Genomic DNA, 15,837 nt, shown 5'->3' on the forward strand with positions numbered 1-15,837 from the left:
ACACCGGGAAGTTTCGGGGTCATACCGGTATTGTACCGGGGCCATCGGAAGGGTTCCGGGGGTCCACCGGGAGGGGCCACCCCTCCCGGGGGGCCGCATGGGCTGCATGGGGCAGGGAGCCAGCCCCTGGTGGGCTGGCCGCACCCCCTCCCTTGGGCCCATGCGCCTAGGGTTGAGGGGGGAACCCTAGAAGGGGGCGCCCCCCTTGGCTTGGGGGGCAAGCCACCCTCTCCCCTCTCCCCTAGGCCGCCGCACCCCCCCTTAGATGGGTTCTAGGGGGCCGGACCCCTTCTCCCTTCCCCCTATAAATAGAGGGGTGAGGGGAGGGCAGCCGTACCACCCTCCAAGGCGCAGCCCTCCCCTCCCCAACACCTCTCCTCCTCCGTTGTGTGCTTGGCGAAGCCCTGTTGGAGTACTGCCTCTCCACCATCACCACGCCGTCGTGCTGCCGGTGGAGCTGTCTTCCTCAACCTCTCCTTCCCCCTTGCTGGATCAAGAAGGAGGAGACGTCTCCCGTCCCGTACGTGTGTTGAACGCGGAGGTGCTGTCCGTTCAGCACTTGGTCATCGGTGATTCGAATCACGTCGAGTACGACTACATCATCACCTTGCAAGCTTCCGCACGCGATCTACAAGTGGTATGTAGATGCAAACTCTCTCCCTTGACTCGTTTCTTAGATGAACTCATAGATGGATCTTGGTGAAACCGTAGGAAAATTTTTAATTTTCTGCAACGTTCCCCAACAGTGGCATCATGAGCTAGGTCTATGCGTAGTTCTCTTTGCACGAGTAGAACACAATTTTGTTGTGGGCGTGGATTTTGTCATCTTACTTGCCTCTACTAGTCTTTTCTTGCTCAACGGTATTGTGGGATGAAGCGGCCCAGACCAACCTTACACGTATGCTTACGTGAGACCGGTTCCACCGACTGACATGCACTAGTTGCATAAGGTGGCTGGCGGGTGTCTGTCTCTCCCACTTTAGTTGGAGCGGAATCGATGAACAGGGCCCTTATGAAGGGTAAATAGAAGTTGACAAAATCACGTTGTGGTGATTCGTAGGTAAGAAAACGTTCTTGCTAGAACCCAATTGCAGCCACGTAAAAGATGCAACAACAATTAGAGGACGTCTAACTTGTTTTTGCAGCGATTGATCATGTGATGTGATATGGCCAGAAGTTGTGATGAATGATGAATTGTGATGTATGAGATCATGTTCTTTGTAATAGGATTCACGACTTGCATGTCGATGAGTATGACAACCGGCAGGAGCCATAAGAGTTGTCTTTATTTTTTTGTATGACCTGCGTGTCATTGAATAACGCCATGTAAACTACTTTACTTTATTGCTAAACGTTAGTCATAGAAGTAGAAGTAGTCATTGGCGTGACAACTTCATGAAGACACGATGATGGAGATCATGATGATGGAGATCATGGTGTCAAGCCGGTGACAAGATGATCATGGAGCCCCGAAGATGAAGATCAATGGAGCTATATGATATTGGCCATATCATGTCACAACTATATAATTGCATGTGATGTTTATTATGTATTATGCATCTTGTTTACTTAGGACGACGGTAGTAAATAAGATGATCCCTTATAAAATTTCAAGAAGTGTTCTCCCCTAACTGTGCACCGTTGCTACAGTTCGTCGCTTCTAAGCACCACGTGATGATCGGGTGTGATGGATTCTTACGTTCACATACAACGGGTGTAAGACAGTTTTACACAGCGAAAACACTTAGGGTTAACTTGACGAGCCTAGAATGTGCAGACATGGCCTCGGAACACGGAGACCGAAAGGTCGAACACGAATCGTATGGAAGATACGATCAACATGAGAATGTTCACCGATGATGACTAGTCCGTCTCACGTGATGATCGGACACGGGCTAGTCGACTCGGATCGTGTAACACTTAGATGACTAGAGGGATGTCTAATCTAAGTGGGAGTTCATAATTTGATCAGAACTTTATTATCATGAACTTAGTCTAAAACCTTTGCAAATATGTCTTGTAGATCAATGGCCAACGCTAATGTCAACATGAACTTCAACGCGTTCCTAGAGAAAACCAAGCTGAAAGATGATGGAAGCAACTATATGGACTGGGTCCGGAACCTGAGGATCATCCTCATAGCTGCCAGGAAACAATATGTCCTAGAAGGACCGCTAGGTGACGCTCCCGTCCCAGAGAACTAAGACATTATGAATGCTTGGCAGTGTCGTGCTGATGATTACTCCCTCGTTCAGTGCGGCATGCTTTACAGCTTAGAACCGGGGCTCCAAAAGCGTTTTGAGCACCACGGAGCATATGAGATGTTCGAAGAGCTGAAACTAGTTTTTCAAGCTCATGCCCGGGTCGAGAGATATGATGTCTCCGACAAGTTCTACAGTTGTAAGATGGAGGAAAACAGTTCTGTCAGTGAGCACATCCTGAAGATGTCTGGGTTGCACAACCGTATGACCCAGCTGAACATTAACCTCCCAGATGAGGCGGTCATTGACAGAATCCTCCAGTCGCTCCCACCAAGCTACAAGAGCTTTGTGATGAACTACAACATGCAGGGGATGGAAAAGACCATTCCTGAAGTGTTCTCGATGCTGAAGTCAGCAGAGGCTGAAATCAAGAAAGAACATCAAGTGTTGATGGTCAATAAGACCACTAAGTTCAAGAAGGGCAAGGGTAAGAAGAACTTCAAGAAGGACGGCAAAGCTGTTGCCGCGCCTGGTAAGCCAGTTACCGGGAAGAAGTCAAAGAATGGACCTAAGCCTGAGACTGAGTGCTTTTATTGCAAGGGGAAGGGTCACTGGAAGCGGAACTGCCCCAAATACTTAGCGGATAAGAAGGCCGGCAACACCAAAGGTATATTTGATATACATGTGATTGATGTGTACCTTACCAGTACTCGTAGTAACTCCTGGGTATTTGATACCGGTGTCGTTGCTCATATTTGTAACTCACAGCAGGAGCTGCGGAATAAACGGAGACTGGCGAAGGACGAGGTGACGATGCGCGTCGGGAATGGTTCCAGAGTCGATGTGATCGCCGTCGGCACGCTGCCTCTACATTTACCTACGGGATTAGTTTTGAACCTTAATAATTGTTATTTAGTGCCAAGTTTGAGCATGAACATTGTATCTGGATCTCATTTAATACGAGATGGCTACTCATTTAAGTCTGAGAATAATGGTTGTTCGATTTATATGAGAGATATGTTTTATGGTCATGCTCCGATGGTCAATGGTTTATTCTTAATGAATCTCGAGCGTAATATTACACATGTTCATAGTGTAGATGCCAAAAGATTTAAAGTTGATAATGATAGTCCCACATACTTGTGGCACTGCCGCCTTGGTCACATTGGTGTCAAGCGCATGAAGAAGCTCCATGCCGATGGACTTTTAGAGTCTCTTGATTATGAATCATTTGACACGTGCGAACCATGCCTTTTGGGCAAAATGACCAAGACTCCGTTCTCCGGAACAATGGAGCGAGCAACCAACTTGTTGGAAATCATACATACCGATGTGTGCGGTCCAATGAGCGTTGAGGCTCGCGGAGGATATTGTTATGTTCTCACTCTCACAGATGACTTGAGTAGATATGGGTATGTCTACTTAATGAAACACAAGTCTGAGACCTTTGAAAAGTTCAAGGAATTTCAGAATGAGGTAGAGAATCAACATGACCGAAAGATAAAATTCTTACGATCAGATCGTGGAGGAGAATACTTAAGTCACGAATTTGGTACACACTTAAGGAAATGTGGAATCGTTTCACAGCTCACGCCGCCTGGAACACCTCAGCGAAACGGTGTGTCCGAACGTCGTAATCGCACCCTATTGGATATGGTGCGGTCTATGATGTCTCTTACCGATTTACCGCTATCATTTTGGGGATACGCTCTAGAGACAGCTACATTCACTTTAAATAGGGTACCGTCTAAATCCGTTGAGACGACACCGTATGAATTATGGTTTGGAAAGAAACCTAAGCTGTCGTTTCTAAAAGTTTGGGGATGCGATGCTTATGTCAAGAAACTTCAACCTGAAAAGCTCGAACCCAAGTCGGAAAAATGCGTATTCATAGGATACCCTAAGGAAACTGTCGGGTATACCTTCTACTTAAGATCCGAAGGCAAGATCTTTGTTGCCAAGAACGGATGCTTTCTGGAAAAAGAGTTTCTCTCGAAAGAAGTAAGTGGGAGGAAAGTAGAACTCGATGAAGTACTACCTCTTGAGCGGGAAAGTGGCGCAGCGCAGGAAACCGTTCCTGTGATGCCCGCACCAACTGAAGAGGAAAACAATGATGATGATCAAGGTACTTCGGATCAAGTTACTGCTGAACTTCGTAGGTCCACAAGGACACGTTCCGCACCAGAGTGGTATGTCAACCCTGTCCTGGAAATCATGTTGTTAGACAACAATGAACCTTCGAACTATGAAGAAGCGATGGCGGGCCCGGATTCCAACAAATGGCTTGAAGCCATGAAATCCGAGATAGAATCCATGTATGAAAACAAAGTATGGACTTTGACAGACTTGCCCGATGATCGGCGAGCGATAGAAAACAAATGGATCTTTAAGAAGAAGACGGACGCGGATGGTAATGTTACAATCTATAAGGCTCGACTTGTCGCTAAGGGTTATCGACAAGTTCAAGGGATTGACTACGACGAGACTTTCTCTCCCGTAGCGAAGCTGAAGTCCGTCCGAATCATGTTAGCAATTGCCGCATACTATGATTATGAGATATGGCAAATGGACGTCAAAACGGCATTCCTTAACGGGCATCTTAAGGAAGAACTGTATATGATGCAGCCGGAAGGTTTTGTCGATCCTCGGAACGCTAACAAAGTATGCAAGCTCCAGCGATCCATTTATGGACTGGTGTAAGCATCTCGGAGTTGGAACATTCGCTTTGATGAGATGATCAAAGCGTTTGGGTTTATGCAGACTTATGGAGAAGCCTGCGTTTACAAGAAAGTGAGTGGGAGCTCTGTAGCATTTCTCATATTATATGTAGATGACATACTCTTGATGGGAAATAATATAGAATTTCTGGACAGCATTAAGGCCTACTTGAATAAGTGTTTTTCAATGAAGGACCTTGGAGAAGCTGCTTATATATTAGGCATCAAGATCTATAGAGATAGATCGAGACGCCTCATAGGTCTTTCACAAAGCACATACCTTGATAAGATTTTGAAGAGGTTCAAAATGGATCAGTCCAAGAAGGGGTTCTTGCCTATGTTACAAGGTGTGAGATTGAGCTCGGCTCAGTCACCGACCACGGCAAAAGATAAAGAAGAGATGAGTGTTATCCCCTATGCTTCAGCCATAGGATCTATTATGTATGCCATGCTGTGTACCAGACCCGATGTAAACCTTGCCGTAAGTTTGGTAGCAAGATACCAAAGTAATCCCGGCAAGGAACACTGGACAACGGTCAAGAATATCCTGAAGTACCTGAAAAGGACAAAGGACATGTTTCTCGTTTATGGAAGAGACGAAGAGCTCGTCGTAAAGGGTTACGTCGACGCTAGCTTCGACTCAGATCTGGATGACTCTAAGTCACAAACCGGATACGTGTATATGTTGAATGGTGGAGCAGTAAGCTGGTGCAGCTGCAAGCAGAGCGTCGTGGCGGGATCTACGTGTGAAGCGGAGTACATGGCAGCCTCGGAGGCAGCGCATGAAGCGATTTGGGTGAAGGAGTTCATCACCGACCTAGGAGTCATACCCAATGCGTCGGGGCCGATCAAACTCTTCTGTGACAACACTGGAGCTATTGCCCTCGCCAAGGAGCCCAGGTTTCACAAGAAGACCAGGCACATCAAGCGTTGTTTCAACTCCATCCGTGAAAATGTTCAAGATGGAGACATAGAGATTTGCAAAGTGCACACGGATCTGAATGTCGCAGATCCGCTGACTAAACCTCTCTCGCGTGCAAAACATGATCAACACCAGAACTCTATGGGTGTTCGATTCATCACAATGTAACTAGATTGGTGACTCTAGTGCAAGTGGGAGACTGTTGGAAATATGCCCTAGAGGCAATAATAAAAGTATTATTATATTTCAATGTTCATGATAAATGTCTTTTATTCATGCTATAACTGTATTATTCGGAAATCGTAATACACGTGTGAATACTTAGACCACAATATGTCCCTAGTGAGCCTCTAGTTGACCAGCTCGTTGTGATCAACAGATAGTCATGGTTTCCTGACTATGGACATTGGATGTCGTTGATAACGGGATCACATCATTAGGAGAATGATGTGATGGACAAGACCCAATCCTAAGCATAGCATAAAAGATCGTGTAGTTCGTTTTGCTAGAGCTTTGCCAGTGTCAAGTATCTCTTCCTTCGACCATGAGATCGTGTAACTCCCGGATACCGTAAGAGTGCCTTGGGTGTATCAAACGTCACAACGTAACTGGGTGACTATAAAGGTGCATTACAGGTATCTCTGAAAGTAGCTGTTGGGTTGACACGGATCGAGACTGGGATTTGTCACTCCGTATGACGGAGAGGTATCTCTGGGCCCACTCGGTAATGCATCATCATAATGAGCTCAATGTGACCAAGGTGTTGGACACGGGATCATGCATTACGGTACGAGTAAAGTGACTTGCCGGTAACGAGACTGAACAAGGTATTGGGATACCGACGATCGAGTCTCGGGCAAGTAACGTACCGATTGACAAAGGGAATTGCATACAGGGTTTGATCGAATCCTCGACATCGTGGTTCATCCGATGACAACATCGAGGAGCATGTGGGAGCCATCATGGGTATCCAGATCCCGCTGTTGGTTATTGACTGAGAGCGTCTCGGTCATGTCTGCATGTCTCCCGAACCCGTAGGGTCTACACACTTAAGGTTCGGTGACGCTAGGGTTATTAGAAAGACTAGTATGTGACTACCGAATGTTGTTCGGAGTCCCGGATGGGATCCTGGACGTCACGAGGAGATCCGGAAGGGTCCGGAGGTAAAGATTTATATATGGGAAGTTGTCAAACAGACACCGGGAAGTTTCGGGGTCATACCGGTATTGTACCGGGGCCACCGGAAGGGTTCCGGGGGTCCACCGGGAGGGGCCACCCCTCCCGGGGGGCCACATGGGCTGCGTGGGGCAGGGAGCCAGCCCCTGGTGGGCTGGCCGCACCCCCTCCCTTGGGCCCATGCGCCTAGGGTTGAGGGGGGAACCCTAGAAGGGGGCGCCCCCCTTGGCTTGGGGGGCAAGCCACCCTCTCCCCTCTCCCCTAGGCCGCCGCACCCCCCCTTAGATGGGTTCTAGGGGGCCGCCCCCCTTCTCCCTTCCCCCTATAAATAGAGGGGTGAGGGGAGGGCAGCCGTACCACCCTCCAAGGCGCAGTCCTCCCCTCCCCAACACCTCTCCTCCTCCGTTGTGTGCTTGGCGAAGCCCTGTCGGAGTACTGCCTCTCCACCATCACCACGCTGTCGTGCTGCCGGTGGAGCTGTCTTCCTCAACCTCTCCTTCCCCCTTGCTGGATCAAGAAGGAGGAGACGTCTCCCGTCCCGTACGTGTGTTGAACGCGGAGGTGCTGTCCGTTCAGCACTTGGTCATCGGTGATTCGAATCACGTCGAGTACGACTACATCATCACCTTGCAAGCTTCCGCACGCGATCTACAAGTGGTATGTAGATGCAAACTCTCTCCCTTGACTCGTTGCTTAGATGAACTCATAGATGGATCTTGGTGAAACCGTAGGAAAATTTTTAATTTTCTGCAACGTTCCCCAACATCCATCACCTGATAAAGAAGACATAAAAACATTCTTTATGAGAAAAAGGACAGAGGTCCTGCTTTATTGCTTTATATAATATGTACATCGTCAAAAATATATACATCCTAGGAGCCGGTGGCTCAAGTATAGTAAGGCCGAAGATGGGCGATATTCCACGGCCGACGGGTCTCCTCCTCCGACTTACATGAGTCTTTGTATTCTCGAATATCAATGAGGTAGTATGACCCGTTATTCAGATTCTTGCTGACCACAAAGGGTCCTTCCCAAGGAGGGGATAGATTGTGCATATTGGACTGATCCTGGATGAGCCGGAGCACTAAGTCACCTTCCTGAAATGTTCTGCTTCTGACCCGGCGGCTGTGATAGCGACGAAGGTCTTGCTGGTAAATCGCTGAGCGGGCTATGGCCATGTCTCGCTCCTCATCCAACAAGTCAAGTGCCTCCTGTCGAGCTCTTTCATTATCAGCCTCAACGTAAGCCGCCACCCGGGGCGAATCGTGCCGGATATCACTTGGCAGAACTGCCTCTGCTCCATAAACCATGAAAAAAGGTGTATAACCCGTGAATCTGTTAGGCGTAGTGTTGATGCTCCACAGCATAGAGGGTAATTCTTCCATCCAACAACCCGGAGTCCGCTGTAAGGGGACCAAGAGCCATGGTTTGATACCCCTTAAAATTTCCTGATTAGCTCTTTCTGCTTGACCATTGGATTGAGGATGAGCAACAGCCGAAACATCAAGCCGGATATGCTCTCGTTGACAGAACTCTTCCATTGCACCCTTGGAGAGATTAGTGCCATTACCAGTTATGATGCTATGTGGAAAACCAAAACGAAAGATCACCTTTTTGATGAACTGAACCGCCATGGCCGCATCACACTGACTGACCGGCTCTGCCTCAATCCACTTTGTAAATTTATCCACTGCCACCAGGAGGTGTGTCTTTTTGTCCTTAGACCTCTTGAAGGGTCCCACCATGTCAAGCCCCCAGACTACGAACGACCAAGTAATTGGAATCATCATCAATTCTTGAGCCGACACATGAGCTCGTCGTGAGAATTTTTGACATCCGCCACATTTGCTAACAAGGTCCTCCGCATCAGCATGAGCCGTCAGCCAATAAAAACCATGACGGAAGGCCTTGGCCACCAGAGACTTTGAGCCGGCATGGTGACCACAATCTCCTTCATGGATCTCTCGAAGTATCTCTTGACCCTCTGTAGGTGACACACAACGCTGGAACGCCCGTGTGACACTGAGGTGATGTAACTCGCCATTAACAACTGTCATGGATTTGGACCGCCTGACAATTTGTCTTGCCAAGGTCTCATCCTCAGGCAGCTCTCCCCGGGTCATATAAGCAAAGTATGGCAATGTCCAATCTGGGATGACGTGAAGTGCATCCACCAACTATGCCTCCGGGTCTGGCACTGCAAGCTCTTCCTCTGTAGGTACCTTGACAGAAGGATTATGCAGAACATCAAGAAAGGTGTTAGGCGGTACCGGCTTACTCTAAGAGCCCAACCGCCTTAACACATCAGCCACCTCATTCTTCCTTCTATCAATGTGCTCCACCTGATATCCTTTGAAGTACCCAGCTACAACATCTACTTCACGACGATAAGCCGCCATAAGGGGATCCTTAGAATCCCATGTGCCTGAGACCTGTTGAGCCACTAGGTCTGAGTCGCCCAAGCACCTTACCCGGCTTAAACTCATCTCTTTAGCCATCCGGAGACCATGGAGCAAGGCCTCGTATTCAGCTGCATTGTTAGTACAAGGAAACATGAGCCGGAGCACATAACGAAATTTGTCACCTCGAGGGGAAGTTAAAACAACTCCAGCCCCTGATCCTTCTAACTGCCTAGACCCATCAAAGTGAATAATCCAATACGTATTGTCCGGCTTCTCCTCGGGTGCCTGCAACTCTGTCCAATCATTGATAAAGTCCACCAAGGCCTAAGATTTGATGGCAGTACGGGGCATATACTTCAAACCATAAGGCCCAAGCTCAATAGCCCACTTGGCGATTCGTCCTGTGGCCTCCCTGTTCTGAATGATGTCTCCCAAAGGAGCTGAACTTACCACCGTTATAGGATGACTTTGGAAGTACTGCTTCAGCTTCCGGTTTGCCATGAATACACCATAAACAAGCTTCTGCCAATGTGGATACCTTTGTTTAGACTCAATGAGCACCTCACTGATGTAGTAAACCGGCCTTTGAACCGGATGCTCCTTGCCTGCCTCTTTACGCTCTACCACGATGGCAACACTGACGGCCCGCGAGTTAGCAGCCACATATAACAATAGCGGCTCTCTATCAATGGGAGCCGCAAGAACCGGTGGCTCAGACAACTGTCTCTTTAAATCTTCAAAGGCAGTGTTGGCAGCATCGCTCGAGACGAAAGTGTCTGTTTTCTTCATCATCTGATATAGTGGTAAGGCCTTCTCCCCTAACCGGCTGATGAACCGGCTTAAAGCAGCAACACGTCCCGCTAGGTGCTGAACATCATTAATACACACCGGTTTAGCCAGAGAGGTAATCGCCGTGATCTTCTCCGGATTAGCTTCAATGCCTCTGTTTGACACCAGAAAACCCAAGAGCTTGCCTGCCGGTACACCAAACACACACTTGGCCGGGTTAAGCATCATCTTGTAAACCCGGAGATTGTCAAAGGTCTCTCTCAAGTCGGATATTAAGGTTTCCTTTTCTCGGGATTTCACCACGATGTCATCCACATAAGCATGAACATTACGCCCAATTTGATCGTGCAAACAGTTCTGCACACATCGCTGATAAGTCGCATGGGCACTCTTGAGTCCAAACAGCATAGATACATAACAGAAGGCCCCAAACGGAGTGATGAAAGCCATCTTCTCCTGGTCCTTAACTGCCATCTTGATCTGATGATAACCAGAGTAAGCATCCAAGAAGCTCAAACGTTCACAACCCGCCGTAGCATCAATGATTTGATCAATACGGGGGAGAGCAAAGGGATCAGCCAGACAAACCTTGTTTAAGTCCGTGTAATCCACGCACATACGCCAAGTGCCGTTCTTCTTGAGCACCAACACCGGGTTAGCCAACCACTCCGGATGAAAAACTTCAACAATAAACCCGGCCGCTAAGAGCCGGGCAACCTCTTCCCCAATAGCTTTCCGTCTCTCTTTGTTGAACCGTCGGAGAAACTGCCTGACCGGCTTGTACTTCGGATCAATATTGAGAGTGTGCTCAGCGAGTTCCCTCGGTACACCCGGCATGTCAGAAGGTTTCCATGCAAAGATGTCCCGGTTCTCACGGATGAACTCGATGAGCGCGCTTTCCTATTTAGGATCCAAATTGGCACTGATACTGAACTGCTTAGAGGCGTCTCCTGGGGTAAAGTCAACAAGCTTTGTCTCAGCGGCCGATTTAAATTTCAACGCCGGGTCATGCTCAATAGTTGGTTTTTTGAGGGAGGTCATATCCGCCGGGTCAACATTGTCTTGATAAAATTTAAGCTCCTCCACGGCACAAGCAGTCTCAGCGTAAGCCGCGTCGCCTTCTTCACATTCCAAAGCCACCTTTCGACTCCCATGCACAGTGATGGTGCCCTTGTAACCCAGCATCTTGAGCTGTAAGTAAACGTAACACGGCCGTGCCATGAACTTAGCGTAAGTCGGTCGCCCAAACAAAGCGTGATATGGACTCCTGATTTTGACCACTTCAAATGTCAATTTCCCAGCCCTGGAATCATGCTCATCTCCAAAAGCCGCCTCCAGTTCAATCTTGCCCACTGGGTAAGCCGACTTGCCTGGAACCACCCCGTGGAAAATAGTGTTGGATGTTCTCAGATTCTTTTTAGTCAACCCCATGCGCTGGAAAGTATCATAATAGAGGATATTGATGCTGCTACCTCCGTCCATGAGTACCTTAGTGAATTTATATCCACCAACCTGGGGTGCTACCACCAAGGCTAACTGACCCGGATTATTGACTCGCGGAGGGTGATCCTCTCTACTCCATATGATGGGTTGCTCTGACCATCTTAAATAACGAGGAATCGCCGGCTCAACCGAATTTACGGCCCTCTTAAGAACCTTCTGGTCACGTTTGCATAAGCTAGTGGTAAACACATGGTACTGTCCACCACTCAACTATTTCGGATGGCTCTAATAACCCGACTGCTGCTGCTGTTGTCCTTCCTGACCAGATTGCTGCTGATTATTTCCACCCGACTATCCCTGAAAACCGGAATTTGAACTGCCACCCGGGCCATGAAAGCCGCCAGCCCCTGAACCGCTGTCAGATCCATGATTACCATCAAAGGTATTGGAATTTTTAAACGCTTTCATGATCGCACAATCTTTCCACAGGTGTGTAGCGGGGTGCTCCCTGGTGCCATGTTTCGGGCAAGGCTCATTGAGTAGCTGCTCAAGAGATGGGCCTGACCCGCCGGATCGAGGCCACTTACCCTTACGTCTCTGATTGTTGCCCTGCATATTAGCATTGGCTACAAGCTCCAGGTTGCTGTCCGCCTTACGCTTATTGCCGCTTTGATTCACCGGGTTGTGTTGTTGACCCTTTCCATTGCCGTTCCTTTTTCCCTTCCCTGTCCTCTCATCATCAGACGCGGGATCCTTGGTACTATCAGAATCGACATATTTGACTAAAGCCGCCATTAGCGTGCCCATATCCATGCAGTCACGCTTAAGGCGCCCCAGCTTCTACCTTAGCGGCTCAAAGCTGCAATTTTTCTCCAACATGAGGACTGCAGAGCCGGCATCCATCTTATCAGATGAATGAATTATCTCCTTGACCCGGCGTACCCAATGGGTGGTGGATTCGCCCTCCCCCTGCTTGCAATTTGTCAAGTCCACGATTGACATAGATTGCTTACAGGTGTCCTTGAAGTTCTGGATGAAACGGGCTTTTAACTCCTCCCACGAACTAATGGAATTAGGTGGTAAACTCTTTAACCAAGACCGGGCCGTTCCATCTAACATCATGGTAAAGTATTTGGCCATTGCCGCATCACTGACTTCCAACAGCTCCATGGCCATCTCATAGCTCTTAATCTAGGCTCCAGGTTGTAAATCGGCCGTGTAATTCGACACCTTTCGAGGTCCCTTGAAGTCCTTGGGCAGGCGCATGTTACGCAAAGCCGGTATCAAACAAGGAACACCACCGGTTCTGGTGGCTACCCCCATCTCAGTGGAAGTTTTTGGATACTCTGTAATATTCTGATGTGCCGCCAGTTGAGCCGCCAGCTGAACCGCCCGCTCGTTCTCCTGACGTACTCGGTCCTGTACCGGGTTATAGCCACCATGTTAGTCGCAGCGTTGGGCGTTGCTTGACAAAGCTTCAGATTCCATGTGCCTGTTGTAACTCGGACTCCGGTTCTGACGAGGCGGTGCTAACCAAGGCAGAGGAGTTGAACGAATCCTATCCCGGCTATAAGAATAGGTCTCTTGCTGAGCCAGGGCCGACTGGACAAGTTCCCTGATTCTCCGGGTCTCCACTGCTGTTGGATCATCACCATCCACTGGGAGAGCCGCCAGACGTGCTGATGTTGTGATTAAGTTCTCCATGGTGTTGGAAAAGTGACCCAGCGGTATCGGCACATAACGTGGCGGTGCCATGCTCATATTAGGAGGTGGCATGTCTCGACGCTGAGTCGGTCCTCCTGCTCCAGATGTCATAAGCTGATTGGCATCTGGCGGGTTACTTGGGCCGGCTCTGGGTGTAGCAAAAAGAACCCGAGGGTCGTAATTCAGAGGTAACCGGGATTGGGTCTTCTGGTGTCTCCTCCTCATTACCTCATTGGACGCGTTTAAGCTCATCGTGAGCTGGTAAGCCTCTCACTGCAACCGCTGTGCCCGGGCGTCGAGAGCCGCCCGCTCTGTAGCTAGTCTAGTATCCTCAGCTGCCAAGGCCTCCTTGGCCTGAGCTATCTCCTCACGTACCCGTGCCACCTCCGCGTCATGCTCATCTTTGTTCGCAGGGATAACCATGGCGGTTAACAGGGTCGTAAGCTTGTCCATGAGGTCTATCAACACTTGAGCCGGCGGGCGCACATGGCCTCCTGCCCCGGCCACTCCTATCCTGGACGTAACTGCAATAGCGGCTATAGAGTTTTGACCGGGTTGAGTCCCAGCCATGAAGACTCCTGCCCAATTCGGCAACTCACACGGGTCCGGAATACTGAAGCCATCGGAACAGCCCCCGAGCACACCATCTTGAACTTGATACAGAGAATCTGTTGAACCGGCGGACGAATCACCGTCAGAGTGGACGACCGTCTCACCACCATCTTCAGGACTTTCGGAAAGCTCTTCTCTGTGGACACAACCCACCAAGACACGCTTCATGCCGGGTTGAGCCCGGGCGGTTTTCGCACGCTGAGCCGTCTCGACGAGGTCGGTGCAGTTGTCCGGCTCAGACCCTGGCTCGCCAATCCGGTCGATGAAGACGTGGATCCCTCCGAAGGGGACCCGGTACCCGTACTCAACTGAGCCGGCGTCAGGGCCCCAGCCTTCATCGTCGATGTAGATCTTGCCGCGACGACTCTTGGTCATCCGGCCCACTACGTATGCCTTGAGCCCTTCGAAGTTGCCCTTCAAGAACTCAAATCCACCGTGCACTGGCCCCACGGTGGGCGCCAACTGTCGTGGAATTGTCACGTCAGATGTCCTCGTGAAAGGACTTAGTTGTGGAGCCATCGCAACTAGGAAGCTTGAAGGGGTTAATCGGGACAAAGGACACGAGAGGGTTTATACTAGTTCAACCCCTTACGGTGAAGGTAAGGCCTACGTCTAGCTGGGTTGGTATTGATGTTTCGATGACCAGGGAGCGAGATACGCTATGCCCGGTTCTCGATGAGTTGTTTCTTGCCCTAAGCCGCCAACAGGTCGCCCCCTTATATACACGGGTTGACGCCCTATGGCCTACAGAGTCCCGTCCGGCTTATAACAGTGTCCGGCTCGGTGACTAGTTAAAACTACCTTATGATACAAGTCATGCCATTATGGCGGTTTACTACAACGGGCCTTAAGTCGCCCGTGGGCCTTAAACCCTCTATGAACCGCCATCTTCATGCTTTGGTCTTGGGCCTTTTCTCTGGTAAGTCTTCTTTGCGTAACCCGGCCCCTCCTAGGCGGCTTACTCAAATAGTTATATCCCCAACAGTCATCAAATCACATAACTCATAATACAAATCGTCATCGAACGTTAAGCGTGCGGACCCTACGGGTTTGAGAACTATGTAGACATGACCGAGACACGTCTCCGATCAATAACCAATAGCATAACCTGGATGCTCATATTGGTTCCTACATATTCTTCAAAGATCTTTATTGGTCAAACCGCATAACAACATACGTTGTTCCCTTTGTCATCGGTATGTTACTTGCCCGAGATTCGATCGTCGGTATTATCATACCTAGTTCAATCTCGTTACCGGCAAGTCTCTTTACTCATTCCGTAATACTTCATCCCGCAACTAACTCATAAGTCACAATGCTTGCAGGGCTTATAGTGATGAGTATTACCGAGAGTGCCCAGAGATACCTCTCCGAAACACAGAGTGACAAATCCTAATCTCGATCTATGCCAACCCAACAAACACCTTCGGAGACACCTGTAGAGCACCTTTATAATCACCCATTTACATTGTGAAGTTTGGTAGCACACAAAGTGTTCCTCCGGTATTCGGGAGTTGCATAATCTCATAGTCTGAGGAACATGTATAAGTCATGAAGAGAGCAGTAGCAATGAAACTGTAACGACCATAATGCTAAGCTAACGGATGGGTCATGTCCATCACATCATTCTCCTAATGATGTGATCCTGTTCATCAAATGACAACACATGTCTATGGTTAGGAAACATAACCATCTTTGATTAACGAGCTAGTCAAGTAGAGGCATACTAGGGACACTATGTTTTGTCTACGTATTCACACATGTACTAAGTTTCCGGTTAATACAATTCTAGCATGAATAATAAACATTTATCATGAAATAAGGAAATAAATAATAAATTTATAATTGCCTCTAGGGCATATTTCCTTCAG

Source organism: Triticum dicoccoides, chromosome 4B (genome assembly GCF_002162155.2).
Source record: "Triticum dicoccoides isolate Atlit2015 ecotype Zavitan chromosome 4B, WEW_v2.0, whole genome shotgun sequence".
Taxonomy (NCBI): Eukaryota; Viridiplantae; Streptophyta; class Magnoliopsida; order Poales; family Poaceae; genus Triticum; species Triticum dicoccoides.